Below are 22,844 nucleotides of genomic sequence, written 5' to 3' on the forward strand. Positions count from 1 at the left end.
AGCTATATATTTGCGTTCTTCCTGACGTAAAAGTTTATCAAATCGTCGCCTTTTTTCTTTAAATGTGTTTTTCAATTCGTTTTTTCGGTCGTCGGTCTCCTTTGAAGTGTAGACAGTTTTTCTCTGATTTATTCGTACTTATCAATAAGTCTCGTAAGTTGTTGTGCCAGTAAGGCTTAGCGTTCGTCGTTTGCGTTTGTTACAGCTTGGTGTGAAATCTTTGAAGTCCATGTTGTCGTCCATTTCATTGTAAAAAGCTTCAATGAGGGATTCATAAATAGTGTTTATTCTTCCGCCAATGTTATGGAGATCAAGTATTGAGTCAACCACATTTTCAAGACATTTTGCACATCGCTCACTGAAGAACAAACCCTGTGGTATAGCAGAAACATTATATTTACGTGAAGCTTAATATCTTATATCTATAGAGTTAGCTTCACTTTTACATTTATCAAGCCTTTCGTTGCGGATTCGTTCATATTCCGAGATATTTAGTGTACATGTTAATATTGAGTGATCCGGTATTCGTGAGTTCGTTGCTAGATGCATGTTATACTCAATTAACAAGGATGAAATCAGTTGTACTTCAAAGTTACAAACATTCGAAAGGACTGTGTATGGAACAATCATATAATCAACTACTGATTTTCCGACTGCTGAAACATACGTAAAATTGTCTTTTTGGGGATCCCCGCTACCGTTTAACCTACAACAATTCGAGTCCTTCAAAAAGTCTAATAAGAAATCACCAAAATGCGTTTCATCTATAGAAAGGCGTGTAGGTAGATGATCTAGTGAGTCATGAAAATCATGAAGACCTCCAACTCGCCCATTAAAGTCACCGCTGATAAAAGTCGAATTCCCTGACCTATACAGATACATTTGATAAAGAAGATAGTCATAAAATTGCGGTGCAATGTTACCTCTACATGATCGTTCTGGTTGTAAATAGCACACATATAAGTATATACATAAATCTGTGTCGTCTTTACCTTTCAAATAGATCCATAAGATTTCAACTCTACTATCATCATTTCAAAATTTTGATAAACCGAGTTTTTGCACTAAAAATCCGATATTTCCACTACCACGCCATGCGTTTTTTAGTTTTGTATTATTTCCGATCCATTTAAAACCTTCGAAAAGTATCGCTTGATCATTTCTCAAATGACTTTCGTAAATTCCGACTATATCATAGTTCATTGCCGTTAAAACATTTTCCCTTAAAATTCGACTATCATCATTTTGTCGTGTCACATACCAACCATTATAATTCCAACTAGCTATGGTTAATTTAGCATCGTTACTATTTGACAAGCTTAAATGTTAATTTGATTTCTGAGTTACACGTACGCCCTTGAATTGGAGTACTGGGATAGATTTAATCATTTGTCTTATGTTTGCTTCATGCATTTTTCTTCATTAATGTCATTTAATTTGCGTTTGTTCTTAAGGACATCTCTGCGTAGCTTTTCTTCTGCGAATGTGACGATGACTGGTTTCGGATGTGATGTATTCCCCGTGTTTACTCTCCCGTTATTAGTATTACCGACCTGGTGAGCGTTTACCACACTGAATTCTAATCCTAACGCATTTAATGTTCCGTTAATATATGTCTTCAGGCCATCGGTATTTTCTCCATCGAATATAATGTTTTTAAAAACAAGTTTGACTGAACTCTTTTCTCGATGACGGAATTCCTTTGTTTTGTTATCAACCTAAGCGAATTCTAATGACAACTCATCTTTTAATGTTTTCATATTTAACTTTATTTCGTCTGTAAATTTTGTTTCCAGGTTTGTTATTCTCTGTTCAAGAGACGTTCTAAATGAATCTTGATTTTGTTTTACTGTCATCATTAACTGATAAAGGTCATTTGTTGATACTGTGTGATCCGTGTGAGACTGGGAAGAGGTTGTCTCTGGTTTGGAAGACGTGGTTTAGTTTATAGGCAGGGAATATGATTTTAGCTTTCATGCGTTTTGCATTGGGCGATTGGTTTCCAATGCACTGTACCTCTGCCTCTGATTTAGCTGAGTTTTGTATCTGCTGAGTGCAAATATACCTTTTACTTCTACTGTGTGTATCTTTAAGAATATCATTCATATAATAATGAACAAATGTTTTCACTACATTTTCTATCAACAAAGACACACGTCCATTTTGTCTAGCCTCATTATCATATATAACAAATATCAAATCAATATCTTCAAGCATGACGAACAAAAGTGCGGAAAACTGATTACTTGCGTGAATTTCCTTAGTCCAAGGACAATAGCTCTGCACAAAATCATCACACCGGAACAAAATTAGAGCTTGTTCTGTATCTTGTCATACTAAAACCATAAACCAAATATCAAATCAATATCTTCAAGCAAGAAGTAAAAATTGTGGAAAACTGATTTGCCGGACTGACTGATGAACATACAGACAGACGAACTGAGTGGAAACCTAAAGTCACCTTCGATTTCGTTGGTAGGGGACTAATTAAAATATATATGTTAGATGATGGATGGCTGCTTATCGTCCAGCGGCAAATTAAGATGCATATTCAGGACGAGAACATGTAAGGGAATATGAACATTAAACCTGTTTTGTACTAGACCGACACGCTGAGCTGGATTTTCAACGTGCTAGTTCACAGGAAGACACGTCAACTTACCCGAACACATTATTCTGACTCTGAGCCAACCAGTCTTTGCTCTTACTCCTTAATGCCGCGTGCTTAGCAGAGAAGCGGAAAATACCAATTTTGAAGTCTTTGGTTTGACCCGGTCGGTGTTTGAACCCACGACCATCGAGGCGGTTGTTTTATGCCATGGCAAAAAAAAAAAAAAAATAATAAAAACGACAAAAGACGAACAATTCCACAAAACACAACACAGAAAAATAAAGGAAAAGCAACATGAACCCCACCAAAACAGTTGTTTGTTGAAAAAATAAGCCAAATCAAAAGATATATGTTACAATGTATGATTAAACGAATATATGGAGTGTATTTGTGTTAACGTCAATGAGGTAAAACCCAATGACAAAAATAAACAAAAGACATTTGGAGAGCAACACACAGTCTTCAACAATAGGCAGGTGTTTTTTCAGTATGTCAAGCTCAAACTTGTCCCCAGTCTATAAAGTCGTAAATCAATTTTACAGAAAGAACAAAATATCTGCCATTAACAATACAAAGCCAAAATATGACAAAACGACTACTACCAGCGAGGTTCATGACTTGCGACATGAAAATGAGATGAGGTGTGCTTACTGAACTATTCACGAATAAACATAACATTATATGTTTTTATTTAAATTGGTCCATAAAACACATCGAATTGTTGAGTTGGTCAAAAATATTTGCTACTGGATTCAAACAAACAACAATCAGTCAATCAAAAACATCCTTTTTTTTTTGCTGCTTCATATAACACACTTCGGTTTTGAATCTAGATTTTCTAAAATTTCGTTTGTAAATTTAGATCTGTTGTAGGAACAATTTGTCCTTAGACATCATGTCAAGAAGATCATTTATAAGAAGAAAACAGGAGACGTAAAAAATGCTTCAAAAACGTGCGTCGCTAAAACGATTACCTACTTCAAAACAATTATTTCCTTCAAAGTTATTAAATTCTTTTGCCAATAACGAATTTTCATTACCACATTTTTTATTTGTTCGCAAAAGCGAAAATGGCGACCTGCTATGTGAGATACAGAGCGAGTACATTTTTAATGATATTTCACTAAAAAGAATTAATTATAGATATACAAACTTTCCTGGATGGTATTTGAAAAGTAAACTGAATCATTAGTTGTTTTTTTTTGCAAGATATGGTTACATGTTTCTCAGTAACAGTTCATAAAGAAAGAATGAAATAGCAAACTGATCTCAAATAAGTATCAGAAAAAAGCTATATGAATATAACCAGGTTTAATCCACCATTTTCTACACAAGAAAATGCCTTTACCATGTCAGGAATATGACAGTTGTTATCCATTAATTTGATGTGTTTGAGCTTTTAATTTTGCCATTTGATTAGGGAATTTCCGTTTTGAATTTACCTCAAGTACAACTAACACTACAAACCAGTAAAAGTCTGAAATGGCCTATATCTGTACTCGACTGTACTAATTTTTACTCGACCAGTCTGAATTGGTCTGAAATTTACTTGATAATACTCGACTGTAGTCTGAACCATACTTAACAGTCTGAACTTGTACTCGACTCTTACTCGACCAGTACTTAACCATTTTATACGCGTCTGAACCATGCTCGACCTAGTCTGAACCATGCTCGACCTAGTCTGAACCATACTCGACCTAGTCTGAACCATACTCGACCAAGTCTTAACCAAACTAGACCTATTTTTTGTATCTGTCTATTGTATTTCATCAATGTAGGAACTGTTTTTAACAACAGCTATTTCCCCTGGCTAGAAATTTGAACATCAATTTGAAATTAAAAATGTATTCAATATAGCATTGAAACCAAAATTTCGCAATAAACATAATATAACTTCATCACCTTTTCATCAACACTTATATACATACATATATATATCACCTTTAAAATAAAAATAAAACAAGCTGATCAATAATCTCAAAACTGAATTGTGGCTAATACTTAAATGTTATTCAAAATTTTTTGAATGTTTCAGATATATTTTATGGTACTGGACAATTTTCACCATTAACTTAAGCCTCGTATAGATTAATGGTGTTAGTTGAGTTTAGTTAATAATGCAGTGAACATTTTTTTTATTAAAATATATATAAAATAGCATATAAAGCAACTTAATAAATTTATAAAAAGACACCTTTGTTTTGTTAAACCAAGCATTTAATATAATCATGATAATAGAACTTCAATAGTAATCCTGTGATAAACTTTTAAAAAAGGAAATGTGTTCCAAAGTTACAGTAAAAATTTATTTCAATTAAATTTAAATTTTTTTTGTCAAAATTAAAGACATGGCATACAAGAAGCACTTTAATAAGGTTTAATTACCCCAGTACATGTGTGTTTTACAGGTAAAAAGAAAGCCCTATTTTTCTTTAACTCGTGTATTACTTATCTAGTGAATTTAAAAGGCCTTGCGATTTAAGTTTCACAGGATGTTGCAATTTTGAATGAATGTTATTTAGAATTTAATACTCTCTGACCAGGTGTGATCTTTTTCATGAGTTTGCCCCAAGCAGGAGGTATTACTTTATACTTTCCCACTAATCAGAAGAACAATTTTATTAATTTCTTTAATTTTTATCCCTTTTTGATATATATTGTATATAATATATCCCAAATTATAATAATAGATACATTTCTAAAATAAGGTTAAACAATTTCTTTAAAATTAATATAATTAAATTATTATATTAGATAATTCGATTTAACTATCTCTATTCGATAAATCTGAGAATCATGTAAGAATGTAAAAATCTGTTTTTATAATATATCTTTATTTTATTGTGGCTGTTGTCATGTCAGTAAAAAAGAAATTTATTTTAACAGTTAAAATTTAGAAAAAGTAGAGGTTATTTGGTCAAGTATGGTTCAGACTGGTCGAGTATTGTTCAGACCTTTGGTCGAGTATGGTTTAGACTGAAAAAAATAGGTCGAATACAGGTCGAGAATGGGTTAAGACTGTTTCAGACTGGTCGAGTAATAGTTCAGACTATTTTCAATGGCAAAGATAAGGGTCAAGTACAAATCAGTACAGTCGAGTATGGTTAAGACTGGGGTCGAGTAATGTCGAGTAAAATTCAGACCAATTCAGACTGGTCGAGTAAAAATCAGTACTGTCGAGTACAGATATAGGCCATTTCAGACTTTTACTGGTTTGTAGTGTAATTTAGATGTTTTTTTTCACGAGACATGACGTAATACATATAAGGGATTTGATAAAGCCTTTTTAACCGTGACTAATATATATTACCTGACGTCATGCAGATTTAGTGGTTTGATAAAGCCTTTGTTACCATGACTTATATCGATATCATCACGGATGGCTGATTAAGCACGATTGTCATTAACTATATTACACATACCATTAACTTGTTTTTACAATTAAGTATATAATAAAAACCAAATTTACCAAAAAGTTTTGATTGCAGATTTAGTGGTTTGATAACCTCCTGGACGAACAGAAAGGCCATCAATCAGTGGTTGAAAATAAAAACACTGCACGCTGTTCAGGTCTCCCTCAATATATACATACAATATATAAATTTAGGGAACATTAGTGTACCGACGTTCAAATCTCGTAAATCGATTAAGTAGATACAAATAAAAGTAGCAACAAAAACTGGGAAAACTGTATAGACACCCAAAAGGAGTGAGACAAGTTGCATCAATAGGATTAGTGTCTCCCGCGAAGCATAAATCAATCGACATGCAAATCCACACTCAGTCAAAATTAGATAATCGAAAATAGGACGCAGTAAGTAGAATAGCAGATCAAGCACCTATATTGGCATCAAGAACTTTTAGACTGGGAGAACATATCACTTTTCAGTTGATATACAGACACAACGTATCGGTCAACTAATTCGTGATTGTGACCCTATCAAGGGAGTTTTTGTGTAAGCATCACAACCCTGCTAATGAAGTCCTCATAGTGGAACATGCACGAGCACAACGTACTAATTGAGATATGTAAACGCCATAGGGTATGTTAGAGTTGATAAATGGGCAGTTGACAATTGGAATGTTGAAACCATCACTATTATCATAGTTTCTGGTTCGAAAACGTCCATCTGTTTCTATATCGATGAAAGGAATCAAGATATAAAACAGACCTTGTAGTTTCAGTAGTTTTCTTAGTCTTGAAATTATTTTTCGTCAATGTTACGCGAGCAAAACATTGTTTGCTGATATTCGAAAGGATTAGATTTTGACCAGTATTGATCCAAACTTTGCATAAAAAGGAGTTAAAACAAGGTAAGGAACAACCTTTACATCGGAAGGATAATATTTTATAATTATAAGCATAAATTAGGGGACATAAAATGAATACTTTACTAATGGCAGCTATTTAATTGTGTGTACTAAATTTATTAAAAAATTTATAGACTCAGGACGATTTAGACCTTCACATATTAAAAAGGCACCTGTCTACTGTTTAAGACTACCAATAAACGGTGCCCTCAATATGCCTTTCAGACATTTTTGTGGTTGGCTCATTGACGTATACTCCACATCCCTATTTTCATGTAAAAGAGCCATGTGCATCAATTCTTAACCAATTGATACTTTTACGAAAATCATATTAATATTGGTTTTCGAAGAAAAATGTAAGCTGTAAGGGACATATTTCACCATTATCTTGTAGTAATTTACAACTGCATATCGAATCCTTTCAACTATGATAAAACTTAAGCAATACCTACGTTATTGATTAAAGGCGAGATAAATAAAAGTTATTCAAGTCCCTCGACAGCCAATAATAAAAAAACAAGATAAACTTTTGTTGAAACTTAAATTTTATATGCATATAATTGATATTTTATCACAATAAACAAGCAAATATACTTTTTAAAAATTAACCAAAAAAATAATATATTCCGCTCATGATACAGAAATTTCATAACTTGTAAAAAGTCCTAAAACGAAAACTTATGTCTATATTTCGTAAAACAAAATTAAAGGAAAACGATCTATATAACATGTCTGATGACCATGTTACATGGCATATTTTCGTGTCCATTCCGCCGCTATTTCATTGTATTTGTTTCTATCTAGTTTATATAAATCTGCAGCTTCTTTGTTAAATCGACACTCAGGATTTGGAGAAGCTAACAACGCTACTATACTCAGTAATACTGAAATAGAAAATAAAATCATAAACAAATGTTAAAAAGCATTGTATTTCATATATATTCCAAAATAAACACCACGCGCTTGCATAGGTTTAACACAGTTACATGGTTGTTACAACCAACAATCTAGTACTGCAAGGACTATTCAATGTTATATTATGTCCAAACTGTCAAATCTATTCACTTCTTTATTAGACCCGGGGCGATCTATAGCACGAATTAGGTATAAAACCTGTTTATACGTAAATATCGAATGTTGAACAATACTGAACGTCTTAGTTTGTATGTTATTGGGTAGCTGTCTCATTGCGTATTTCTTGTATCTCATTTGACTCACAAAGAAAGAGAGAGAGAGAGAGAAAATGTTAACGAAACAAAGGGGATAATAGAAAACCATAAGTCGAAAAAACAGATAAACCAAAGAGAATAGTCCGTAGTCTCTGTTTCACTAGTGACCCCCGTGGTGAATCTCCTGCTCAATACGTTGACGAGTCATATCAGGTGAATATACAACGTATAACAGCTGATTTGTTACTTTCCTTGTCTTACCTAACACTATGACATCCCCGTATTTCTAAACCATCGGTACAGTACATTCTCGAAAACTAAACTAGACCAAATTGAAAAATATTAAAATTAAAACAAGGGCTTCAGGACAAATGATAGAAAACATTGTTTCCAGTAGAAACAACACAGACAATGAGAAACATTGGTGAAGATTATTCCCACTTAATTACAGATGGCGCTGTGGTAGATCAGGTCCAACAACATATTATGTATATATGATAAGACAGCCAGCATGTATTCTTTGATACATTAAACACAAACATTTTGTAGTTTAAACATATTTTATTGTCCTAAAAACATTGACAATAGGATCAGACACAAGTTTTGCAACTTAAAACGTCCTCTCCATTACATACAAATAATAGATAACTGAACAAAATAAAATACATATAAATAACATCATATACACTATTAATATGGAGACATGAAATGAACAAGAATTTTAACGACATGGCTCATCGATTTCTAAAAGTCGAGTTGATCGTAAATTTTTAATGAAAACCAAGTAGGCTGTTTTAATCTGGGAATAAATATTCACTCTAAAGGTAAGTTTTTATCTTAAAGCAATCAAATTGTTGTTGTCAACAAATGGGCATTAGTACATTTTGTATACTGATTTTTAAATATACGACGTGTCCTGAACCAATCCAATGAACCATGTAGAGGCTTAATTGATCCGTATTGGTACATATGAATGTTTGATTTATTTCAATCTATTCATAGATTTAAATGATTATAATCACATGTCTAGGCTATTATTATTTGATACACCTGGTGTTTCGGTTTAGGCTTTTAGCCAAGGCATTCCTCATCAGGTACCCCTAATCCGTATTTTTTAAGTCTAGTTTTAATGATTATATACATTAGATACTGAATAATATTTCTGGGGCACTTCAACTTGAAATCAGATGGACTAAAAAAGCGCATTGAATCTCGGCTTGGCCACAAATCTCAAAACTCTTTCCATTGTCTCGACAAAAAGTTCAGCCATGTGATCCATATGTTTGTCACTGAATGTTCAGAAATGCAAAACAGTCTACTTAGTTCAAAATTGGTTTTGTGTCTTCTTAGCTTGAAAAGGGTTAAAAAAAAATTGATTTTCAACATTAATCTGGTCCACTCTATATTACATGTAGTTTATGTGGTATATTCCCTCTCCCAGTGAAGCCAAAACAAATTTTTAAGATCAATTTAATTTGTCAACCCTGTATAAAACAATACACCTGCATATTATCATGCCTAAAATATTCTATTGCAAGGGATGCCCATGGCGGGGTTGACAGCTAACTTCCTTATTCAGTGGAACAGCAGTATATAATATATCTGACTCTGTATCAGGTACTACGGGTGCTGTTGTAGACTCGACACATTCTTCTCGTCCTATATCAGAATTACATGGATAATTTGTTTCAACATTTTCTTCTGTGAATGATTATTCAGATTTTGTTTTGTTTCTTTTAACAAGTCGATCCCATCTGGTTGGGGTGCTTGTATATAATTTTCTTTTTCAACAAAATACGCTTGGAACTGATCCTTTTTTTAACTGTTTTCTACTAACATTGATGCCTACAAGTATTAACACATAATTAACTATTAATATTGAAAAAAACATTTTTTTCATCTGATTATCATACTTTCTGTTTTCATTAATCCAGCTTAGTTAAAAGATTAAACAAACAAATTAGAAATCATCACAGCAGGGTATGAAATGTGAAAATAAATTATTTGTATAAACATTGACAATTAACAAATTATGCTACGTGTAATGATGGCACATTACAAATAAATCTTTGTTGAAGTTAACAAAATAAGAATAGAAAATATTCTTTTTTACATTTCCATTGCAATAAATAATATAATTTTATACAAGAGCGTGCAGCTGCTACTCAGATTTTGTAAAACGTCACCAGTGTCTGAGCAGAAAGTTGATGAATCAGGTTTATGTCAAATAACGTCTCGTCCTTTTTCTAAAAAAGTTCATCGGAAGATAGCAAGACCTTGTTGATATTCCGTATCAACTTCATAAATAATACACGATGGTCTTGAAGTATAAATTCTAGGTTCTGACATTGTTACCTATTATGTCTGTTTGTTTTGTTCACACATTGTTGTCAATATAATGGAATTTTATGCGACTGTCATACAAGTGAGTTTAGCTAGTTATAAAACCAGGTTTAATCCACCATTTTCTACATAAGAAAATGCCTGTACCAAGTCATGAATATAACAGTTGTTATACATTCGTTTGATGTGTTTTGAGCTTTTATTTGCCATTTGATTATGGACTTTCAGTTTGGAATTTTCCTCGGAGCTCGTTTTTTTTTTGTTATTTTACTTTTTATTCTTCCCTTTATAAATTTAAATTAGAATTATAGAAAAATTTTTGGATATTTAATTTCAATATACACTTACCAAAACATGTAATTGATGTTTAATCACATTGCAAAAAAGGCTCATAGCAAGCAACACTGTTTTTGCTTGGTGTCCATTCTTTAAGTTTTTCTTCATAAGAGTTTCTTTTGATTCCATTTAACCATTTCTTTTTTAATTCCCCATCTTTTGGAAAAAGATGCCCACCTCTGTTAGAACATCCAGGTACACAACAACAGGTTAATGGCATTTCAATGAACAAAACTTTCTTATTATTAGTAAACAAATATCAACACTCTGTGTAATTTTATATAGGCTATAGGAAAGAGATGCTGTGTGTGTTGGACCTGAACTACTGTGCTGCCATCTGTGTTATCATTAGAGGGGAATAATTAACCAATGTCTCTCATTGAAAATTAAAGAGTACAAAATACAGCACTGAAAACTTAAGCCAAAGCAATCACATTACAAAAGAGCTATTGGTGACCGAAGGTGCTTCAGAAGGGTTACAGTAATTCCTCCTCTACAAGTGACACTTATGGATTTGTAAGTACCAAGTTAATATTCAGCGATAAGTTGTATTCGGTAATATGACCATCAAGGAAAAGATAGTGAGATTATGACTACGACATTTTGATCATTATAGTGGCCGTCTGCCACACAGATATTCAATTACTGTCAAAGACACAGCAAAACAATCTCAAAATAATTAAACGACTTCTAGAGACGTCATTCTTTTTAAAAAACAGTATGAAATCTGCCACATACGTATTAAGGAACAAGTCGGCAAGAAGAGTAGCATAGTTGGTTTACATAGAAATATCAATCATCTGTTGAAAGAAAATGTAATACATATGTTGTTTAAATAACAACGAAGCAACGTAAGTAATTACAGTGAGAATCAATGTTCATCGGACAGATCTGGTAAGGTGTTTTTTCTCCTCCACAGCTCTCCATTCCTACGATTAAGAAAATGAGTCTTTTTCCAAATATCGACTGGTTAAGATATTATGATGTTGGTTAGTTGTTGAGTCAAAAGTTATCGGTATTTACTTCTTTTGAAATTGGGAAAATCAAATTTAACGGATTATTTTCCCTTAGTTTGTTGTGTATAAATAACCAACATTTTTCTTTAAAATCAAAGAAATAGAAGTGATACTTTTTCTGCCTGATATTCTATACAGTAACATGAAAGCGGGTAAACTGAACACTGTCAATCAATTACGAACAATATTGCCTTATTCCATTATAACCATGGAGTCATGGATGAAAAATGCAGCAGGAAGCAAATCATTAAAAAAGATAATGAAATCGCAGTATACATTTAATCACGGTATATCGACAATTCATCGTCTACTTTAAATTTGTATTAATTTATACAGATTTTTTATTACTTTATTGTTTCCTTTACGTTTAACATTTTTTTATACATCTTTGTTAGATTTCCTATCAAACTATAAAAAAAAAAAAAACAATTTAAACAATAAACAAAATCTTACTTTCTGATACTCTTGACGCTGGCGACCAATGTGACCGCAGATGATCTACACAAATAAGACCAAAATTTTCACCACTATTCAACATGTTTAAATGGTATATATTTGTTTTCAAAGATATCTGAAAGTCATAAAAAATCAATCAAATCGCAGTAACTTAATTTAAAAAGCAATGTTTCTTATTATCAGTTCATATATTTGCTTGATGTTTTCTTAAAGCCATTATACAAAAACTCTACTTGGTTTTCATCCAACTCTTTGAAATATTGGGGAGAGGGAGTCCAATTTAAATTTTTTCCGTTTTTGTTGAAAACCTCTAGTAAAATTGAAACAAATAGTCATTTATAAAAAAAATTAGAATGGGACTGAAAAAAAGAACGACATTTTAGTTTTATTTTATAATGGCCTTAGTTCGGATTGAAAATTGTCCGATTTATTTAAGGAAATCGTCAGAAAATCTACTACATCGTTATCAAAATCACAAATTGCGGACTATAATTCTGTAATGGAGCTATGCACAATCCATCAATTACTCCGTGCTTTTGAATTATCGTCCAGCGTCATTTTTTTTCATCCATATTCTCACACTCAAATGTACGTATATTCAGTTAATATGGTATCCAATTCGCCTTTAATTCATGCTTATTTGTTAGATATTTTAAATGGTATCAATACTAATAAATAAGTTGTTTCTATATCTTTCACAATGAACGGTTTCTATCTCACAAACATGATTCTTAATAACTCATATTCGGAAACTATATCTATTTTTCTCATTTGAATTTAGTAGGCCGGTACATTTCAAATTCAAATATTCTAACTATCGGTATGAAAAACTACCTGCTAATATCGGGATATGAATAATCTATAAAATAACAATATTACAATAAACTTATATACCATAGGAGGTTTGAAAGGATAATCACTTCGAAACCGTATATGTACACAAAATACCCCTCCAGCGTATGGACTTCTGTCCTGAAAGATAATAATTATTATTAAGATCATTATCAGTGTCCTAATAAATGAATAAATATATGATTTACAAGCATATAAAAAACTTGTGTATACGTCAATGAGATAAGAACTCAACAACAAAAACTACATTTTGACCCCGATATCAGACGGATGTTAAACAATTTAAAGTCTTAACAAAACATTGTTTGTTTGCCTGTCCCAAGTCAGGAGCCTGTAATTCCGTAGTTGTCCTTGTTTCATGTTTATCACATTTGTTAGTAAGGTTCATGATGATCAATTAGACTGTTAGTTTTTCATTTTTATTTAATTCATATTTTAGTATGTCGGGGCCTGTTAAAGCCGACTATACGCTACGGGTTTTTCTCATTCAATTTGTTGAAAGTCGTCATGTGACCTATACTAGTTTACATCCACTTCATTTTAATACTGGTTGATACTCATTGGCAATTATAATTCATATCTTTATTTTGATTTTGTAATCAGATGACAGTGTTTAATAATAATAATAGGAAAGTATGCACCAATTCCAACTTCATTCATCCGTGTCAGTACTTCATTTAAATGATACATACAGTAATACTTATATTGAAATATTAATTATAAAAGCAGACAAGACACAAGGTTTCAAGAAATCACTGTGTTTTTTCTTCTGTTTTGGTTATGAAATAAGGCGGCAGTAGTTTTCCTATGTTCAAATAAGGTAAAAAACAAAAAATGAGGGAATGAAGTAGGCATTTTAAAAAATTTTGGTTCGTTTTATTGTAAGTAAATAAATATATTCATAAATATTCTGACCTATCTTATTTACACAGTGTGAATATAGTTTTATTAAAACAATTGATATCATGCCCTGCCAATTGAATACTGAAAAATAAAATATGCAGGTTTAATATTTTGTTTTAATACATATTATATACTTTTTTTAAATTTATTTCATAGTTTCTTATTATTTAGTTGATCGTTATGCTATATCCATGTTTCAACTTTCGACTGTGTAGGATGTATAACTACGTGGCTCCGTCCGGTCGGAATTAGCACGTTGAATAACACTTGCAACAATGTTTTGATGGATTTGTAGAAGGTCTGATGCAAGACACAATTACCTCATTCGAACAAATCATCGTTTTGCAATGGCAGTTCGGTCGACTATCAAAGAGGACACTGACTAACTTCTAGACTATTAGACTATAGAAAAGATGTTTTGTTTTATTTTGGGTTTTTTTTGCTTGTCACTTTCAGAAGACTGCACCTCCATCCACACACACACACACACACACACACACACACACACACACACACACACACACACACTTTAAGCATACCCAACTAAATAAGACCTAACGTGACTTCGATGACGTGTTAATCAGCCATTTGTAGTAAGTTTGTCCCATAGAAATTGAAAGTAACTTAACTTTTTTCGTTAATCGGACCCGTTTTCTATCTTTTGCTGCTCTTTCCTTCGTCTTCGAACATAAAACTTTCTTAAAATGTTGACATTGACAGTTTAATTTCAGTTTAAATTACGTCTCTGGTCAATTGTAAACATGGCTCTTTTTCTCGTCGTCGGTCAATTGGTTCTGTAGCACAAATAACAAACCTACGTCTTCTTATACATTAATTTTACAAATTCCTTAAGCAAAATTAATACTTTGCTGCTATGTTGTAATACTTGAAACATATGTCTAGTGGTGCATGCTTTTTTAACAGCATTAATTAATTCGTATACAAACTACGTCCCTAGCTGATTTGAAAGTACGAATTTTTCGACGATATTGGGATTTTTTTCATAATGGCAACTGTGTCATTTATCGTGTTTAAAATTCATTTAAAAATTTGCTGTTTTCATTATTTAAATGGCGAATTTCTAAAGAGTACTTGTTTTAAACATTTTTATAATAGCCAAAAAACTAAAATTGTACAGTCCATACATATTTTAACATATTTTAACTGTAATACTGGAAGGCATAAATGTAACAGAGACTTATTTTATGTCTCTGGATGTAATGACACCAGGTTAGCATGACAAGTAACAGACGGGTAGATACAAGTCCACTTTTCACAATTATTTAGGTAATTCACAAGAAACGTATGCCCAACTAAGTTAACAATACTTGTTATAATCATCCCGTGTACAAAGTTATTTCCAGAGTTTTAAAGTTCTTATATATATATATATATATATATATACGATATATTTAGCCCCCGAGAAGTGTTTTCAAATGAAATTCTATCACAGCACTGAATGAAATAATATAACAATAATAGTGAAGAAAAAAAATAATATTAATATTCAGCTTCTTAAATGTTGTAACGTTATTATTTTTATAAATATATCAATAGAAAATACATCGATATTTTTTATATTCTGTGTGTAAAATTTGTCATTTGATTTTAAAATTGTAAGCAAAAACTCAATGCAGATGATTTTAGACAATTTCATTTTTTTCTACCAATTTTAGTTGATAAATTGTTATTGATATTTGACCTAGTGTAATGATAAATGAACACAATTAAATGTTAGAACTCATCGACCCTTTACCAGCCGATATGAAGTGACAGAGTTGTCGATCCTTATTTTGACTTGTATAGCTGCGTATGTCTACCTAAGCCTCTGTAGAACTATCTATCTGATATATCATGAACAGCAAAAGCAAGTACTCGACCAGGTTCACTTGAATCAAATGATTTAAAGAACTAAGCCCTAAGAAATTCTGATTTCAAAATTTACTTTAACCAGGCAACTACGTTAGCTCTATTTTAGAGGAGTAATACCAGCATTGTTTTCCCCTATTAGTCTTTGTTAAATTTGCACTTTTAAAAAAATTGTGCAGAATTTCTTTGTTTCAAATAAAGAACTACTTGGCATGAGTAAAGTTTTATCCTGTCCAGTACTACAGACAAATTTTCACATAACATGTCATTGCATATAAAATAATAAACATCACTGGAAGTTAACCAATCAAATTTTCACCCCTTATTTTCCTGTTTAAAAGCTTTAGTTGCACTTCGGTGTTCCTGTTGTTCCTTTGTTTTCCTCTTATAGTTGATGTGTTTCCCCCGATTTTGGTTTGTAACCCGGATTTGTTTTCTCTCAAACGATTTATGACTTTTGAACACCGGTATACTACTGTTGCCTTTATTTAGTAACCATGTAATCTCAAGTTTCCAAAATATTTTATTGAAACACCAAATAAAAAAAGAATGGTGCCTTAAAACACCCAAGATATATGTTTATGACTCAGAAATTTTTTACTGCAATGAAATGTAGTACAACTGTCAAATTCAAGGGAATATTTTTTTCGACCCCTTTTTCGTATGCAACCGGATGTGACGTACTATGATTTGTTGGTATTACACCTATAGTAACATACAGGAGGATTTGTTTTTAACTCCAAGTTGAATCAACCCCACCCTTAAAATTTAAATGGTTTCAAACAATTTTCTACTTTCAAAAACAAAATTGAATTTTATCAATTTATCTCCCCTCCCCCACCCCACCCCCCAAAAATATAGAAAAAAAGTATGAATTGGTCTGCGCCTAACTGATACAAAAGTTCACAGAGAAATCTTTAATTTAATTCTATGTAATAAAAATGTAAATTACGTGTAAATATTGTTTACTGGTGTGAATAATTTTCATGTACAGGTAATTAAAACCGATGTACAGATGAGAACAAATTTAATGTCAAACCAGTGTTCATTACATGAAACCAATTGTAAACAGGCTTGCAGTACGCAGCGTTTGGTGTGAACACGGCCTTAGTTGTAAACTTACTGTCACCGTCAATTGGACCTGGAGAAATACCTGGTGGAGGATTTTCAGAAATGTCTAAAAATTCCTGAAAAGTAAAATTTCACATTAGATAATTGTAATGCAAGTATATCAAATATGGTTAAACCGTCTCTATTAGCAATGCTTATTTGCAAGGTTAACAACGGCATATGTTATCTAGTGTTCTTTTTGTATACAAACATATCATCTATATAAAACTAAGAAGATGTCGTATGATTGTCAATGAGACAACTATCCACCAAAAATCAAATGACAAAGAAGGTAAGAACTATGGGTTAAGACTGTTAAAGATATATATATTATCTCGAGCATAAACATTCTTCTTCTGGTTAAATATTTGTATTGGTTTGCTGTCTGATTGATGTAATACTACACATAACATTTCCTTTTACACATATTCACCGACTTTAATAAACCATGACATCGATTTTTTTTTGGTATTTCGACATTTACATATAAATGTTAGTTTTTTTCAATCGAAGAAATCACTTCTGTTAACATGTTTATGATGACATTGAGCTTAGTCAAGCGGATATCAGAATAATTAATCACCTTATGGTAAAAGCATGAAACTTTGCACAGTGTTAGTTCTGATGCTAATGAATATTTGTGGATATAGAGCCAAGACAAAAATCTAATATGGCCGCCAAATTAACGATGGCCGACATAAGGTACTGGGAATACAATACCATACACTTAATGAGTTAAGTACATATGTGGGTTATCAAATGAAAGCCCAGGTTATGAGCTTTCTAAATATTATCAGGTTTTTATGTTTGTTGTTCACGATTATTCTCAAAATTGAAAGATATACCCACCTTGACCATTAAAAAATGGGAAAAAAAATGCTAAAAATACTTCTTTCAATTGTTAACAAACAACAAAATATAATAAACAATTAATTATATGATGTATTCTAATAAATATTGAAGTAATGGACATATTTCGTGGTTTTTCTTAAGTTTAGAGCACCATTTGTAGTCAGAATATGAGGGAATTGTAAACATATTATCAAATTTCCAAAAAGGTCAAATGTCAACGACTTTTGGTACTTATGACCAATCTGCTTTTGCTAAAACAGTTCGGTTGATCTCAATTGAAAAAAAAAGAATGTTTAAGCCTTTATTTAAACACCAGACATTGGTAGTTTTAATGAATGCTATATATATTGAAGAATATTACCCATATCTCCCAAGAGTTTTAACTAGAAACTGTGAATATTCACAACTTAAATACTTCAACCAAAGTATAATCTGGCAAGAGTTAGTAGTAACTATGTTCAACAGATATATTTGGAAACCATTTGGCTACATCAATGTCGCCAACTTCGGGGAAAAAGGAATATTTTGGATTTTCAGACCATTCAGATCTTCTTAAATTTTGTAATATTTATCCTTTTAAAATTAAAATACTTATGGTATGTCCAAAATGATTGGCTTTCCGATTTGGAGGAATATAACATATATTTCATAAACCCAAGCTATCGATTACCTGATATTATGAAATCTTACCAAATGGAAAACTCACCCCTGCCCATCCAAAATTTAAGCCAAAAAGAATAAAGGCATCAAGCAAATGTTTCTCAGTACACCAACCGAAACAATTATTTGGCTTAAAAAAATGAAAACAACACTTTATATATTTCATGCGCCACGCTTTTCTGGATTTACCTTCATCAGGAACGCTCATAGCCAGCTATGTGAAAGCCAAGAATGTATAAAGTCCGAAGCACTTGAACAGCTATCTGATACAAAAGGACCCCAAAATTATAGCCAATAAAGCAATATAAGGTCAACTTGCGGCAATTGCCTGAGGGAAGAATAAATTTAATAATAAGTGCATATATTTAAGATACCTAGATCGTTCAAAATTTTGTTTTTGTTATCAGTGAAAATAAAAAAAGGGTAATTTCGGATTTGCAGATTTTCCTGATTTAAAAATAAAATGTCATATATATCCATCTAACATTAACATACTTTTGTTTACTCCAAAGGTATTGGCTTTTATGAATGCCATAATGTATTTTACGAATTTTACCCGGTTAACTTCCATTTTTCCCTTCTTCTTTATGGTAAGTGAATACTTATTTTAACATAAAATTTGTTGGCCCCAATGAAGACAGAAATGTATTTGCTTTCAAATGTGTACATGCAGAGCTTTGATCAATTCTACTGATAAAATCGCAGATTAATGGACTATAATACCCCACTTCTAAACATATACATGCGTGTATAAATCAACAATTTTTTTAAGGAGGGCATTATTTCTAATTTTGTTGTGATTTACGCTGCAGAATTAATTTAAGATTTGTGTTATATAGAACTCCAATACATTACAGATTCATTGAGCCATGTCTATATATTCTGCCGTTACAGACATGGCTTTAAACAATTTAGGATGTCTTGGATATAAGTATTGGATATAAATAAAAGAAATTTGAACAAAATTAATACTTATTTTTATGATTTCAAGCTATTCTCAGTCAAATTTGTATATTTATTTTCAAATTTGAAATGGTATGGTATTGTTTTCCGTTTTGATAAGATTTTGTTTGACATAAAACTTGATCTAACAAGCTTATAAGACGCCAAATACCTAATTTCACTTAAGAAATGTATAAGTTTTGGGATTCAAATTTTTTTTTTATTTCAAAAAGATAAAAATGATAAACTTGATACGTTCTGGAAAATCTATAATTCCAAAATTTCCCTCTTTTTCAAAACTGAAGCAACAGAAATGGCATTATGCGAGCCAGAGGCTGAATATTCATCTTTTGGATGTAAACACTGCTGATTTATACCAGATAATTCTTTAGTGAAATGATTAAAGGTGTTCAGTGTTTGATATTCATGATTTTCAGTTGAAATAAGTTGGGTAGGGGTAATATTTTCCATATTTTAAGGTTTTATTCTTTAAAATTTACCCAGTTTTTGGTGTTCATTAGAAAGCTTAAACATTGTGTCATAAAATGATAACAATCAAAATAGTGAGTAAAATGATAATTGGGTAAAAAATGCCAAATATAGAAAAAAAATTGAAAAATCTTCAAATCTGAAAATTTCCCATCTTCCTGGTATTCTTACTACAAAAACTGCTTCAAACAGGTCAAATGCAAACAAATATATTCAGTTATAACAATGACTATCAAAATACATAAAATTTTAAATGAGTGTTAATATTTTGTGTATTTGGAAACAACGAATACATTTTTTTTTAGCATTTTGTCGATTTTTCATGGGTAAAGGGGTATAACTTTCAATTGCTAGAATAATCAACAATGCTGAAAACCTGATATTTTTTAGAAAGCTAATACCCTGGGCCTTCATTTGATACCCTACGCGAATATGTACTGAACTCTAGCATATTGGTAGATCTCATTGAGTGTATGGTATTGTATTCCCAGTACCTTATGTCGGCCATCTTTAATTTGGCGGCCATTTAGGTTTTTTTTTTTTCGTGGCTGCATATCCAATAATGATCATTAGCAACATAACTACACTGTGCAAAGTTTAATGCTTTAAACATAAAGTAATTAATTAGGCCAATTTATAGGACTTAGCTGCTGGACTACTAAAGAAAAAAGGATAACCATCACACTTTTCCTGTTAATCAGGATGATTTCAATCACCTATAAGTTGAATATTTTGTTTTACCTTAAACGGTGTCATTACTCTATACAAAATAAACAATTATATCGATTTTTTTGGTAGGGTTTTTCACCTTCAAAAAAGTATATGAAAGGTACAATATACGAAACCGTTTCAAATTGTAAAGTATATAAATAATCTTATATCTCTTTTTCAGTCTGGTAAACATCTTTAGTGGTTGTATATGTCATATATTTTTTTCGTTTTTGGCGTATTTTGATATTTTTGTCAGAGTTTGATAGTTTGCATGTGAAAATTCTTCACACCATTTTATTCTCTTGACAAGTTAGAGCTTGAAATATTGTATATACACCTGGCTATTGTTGAAGGCTGGTTGTTTGTGTCGTTGGTTACTGTCTAATTGACACTTATTCCTTACCTTGAACAATCTGTTCACCATTTTGTGAGAATATACTATAACTATATTTTAAACTTCCTTGCTCAAGTCTTTGTCTTAATTATCAAACGTTTCTGCAGTATTCTTTATTCAAAGTCGACTGACGTCAGATCTGTATTGTAGTACAAAGTAATCATTCAACTATTCAAGGTAAATGCAAATTTCAGTAACCAATTAGCTTATAGTGTTATAATGTATTTAAAAATAGATTATAATATCGCCGGTGGTATTTTTAGTTTACAACTTGGATTTAAAAAGAAAGAAATACAAACATATTTAAATGAAGATTCAAATCATTACATATTGACTTCATATTGATATCTTGTGAAAAGAAAAAATGTTATGTTTTCGTCTTTTTATAAGTACTTGTCATTTGCAACATGAAAAAGGGGGACATGAAAATAAAGGGGGTATTAAAATTTCCCAGCTCATTCTGTATTCAAGAGCTTGCAGCTGCAACCTAGACTTAATAAAACGTCACCAGTGTCTTAGCAGAAAGTTGATTAACCAGGTTGATTTCAAAGAATGTGTCGTACTTTTAAAAATAAATATTTCATCGGAAGATACCACGACCTTGTTGATAAATATTCCGTATCAACTTCACAAATAATACTTCATGGTCATCCCGCCAATGTGTTGTTGTGCTATGGCCATTTTTGTATTTTTCTCTTTCATTATTGCTGATGTGCTTTGTCTATATGCCATTTTGTTTTTCTTTGTTGACATAGTTGTTTGTTTTTAAAGTGATTAAGGCCGTGTTCACATTGACCTAAACTCGGTGTTGTGTCAGTGTAATTCACACGTAAACTAAACACAATTACGTTTCCATTGATAAAACTCAATGCTTACATGTAGTTTAAATCTAGTTTTGTCTACATGCAGTCGATAGTCAATGTAGGCCTTGTGCGGGTTAAGTGTACACAAAACAAGGTATTTAGAACATATCATTTACCATGTTTAATTAAAGAAGAAACGTTTTTTTGAATAAAATTGATATTTATATCAATTATTGATAAAGTTCTTTACCGAATTATTTGTCTAAACTCGATATATTGCTTTGTTAAAACAACTTAAGGTAGCTTTATTCACCCCTTATCAAGACTAAAAGCATCATTGCCAAACACATAACTCATTCTTCCTGAATCGACTGGACGTACGCATGAATATTTGCCAATGGTCTTTACTCAATTAACGATTCACTCATTAAAATGCATTAATAAAAAGCGTGTGCGGTAAATTGTAATGTTTGGCTAGTATCTCAGATCCGGTCAAATTCACTTAGAAATAATAATAATAAAAAAATAGAAATGCAGTAATCCTTCGTTGTTGCAATATTCTAAACATCTCAATCTTTCGTCTGTAAGGGAGCTACTTTTTGATTTTCAAGGGGGGACAAAAGTCAAGATAAACTGAATATAGTGAAAAATAAAAAGGCAGGACAGAGATTACTACTAAAAAAAATGCAGGACAAAAGTTTTCATCCTAGCCCCTTCCCCCCCCCCCAAAAAAAAAATCAAATCGTAGCTACCTAGGCCTACGTTTGTTATTGCGTAATTAGTGGGTCCGGTCTTGGGGGTTGTTGGAACCCTACATTTTTGGACGATCGATGCTTTTGAATGGGGACATATGGTTGGATCCCCACTTTATTCTGAGTTAAAGTACTGCGAATCATAAAAAGGGCTTTCATAACTGCTAGAAAAGTGATCCGAGAAATTTGAATTCGATTTTATGTAATGAACATTTAAATGACATGTAGGTTGCAAGTGTGAACAAATCGCATGTACAGTTAG

General features: G+C 31.8%; 1 long non-coding RNA gene across 1 annotated transcript; it reads right to left on the reverse strand.

Annotated features, from left to right (window-relative positions):
- Positions 1–7,458: 7,458 nt before the first annotated feature.
- On the reverse strand, positions 7,459–21,149 carry LOC127712035 (uncharacterized). The gene is made up of 5 exons (XR_007986925.1): positions 21,037–21,149; positions 16,993–17,056; positions 13,140–13,217; positions 12,243–12,360; positions 7,459–7,809 (listed from the first exon to the last, which is right to left on the reverse strand). It is a non-coding gene; the product is annotated as an uncharacterized LOC127712035 (long non-coding RNA).
- Between the last annotated feature and the right edge of the window lie 1,695 nt (positions 21,150–22,844).

Source organism: Mytilus californianus, unplaced genomic scaffold (genome assembly GCF_021869535.1).
Source record: "Mytilus californianus isolate M0D057914Y unplaced genomic scaffold, xbMytCali1.0.p SCAF_8, whole genome shotgun sequence".
NCBI lineage: Eukaryota > Metazoa > Mollusca > Bivalvia > Mytilida > Mytilidae > Mytilus > Mytilus californianus.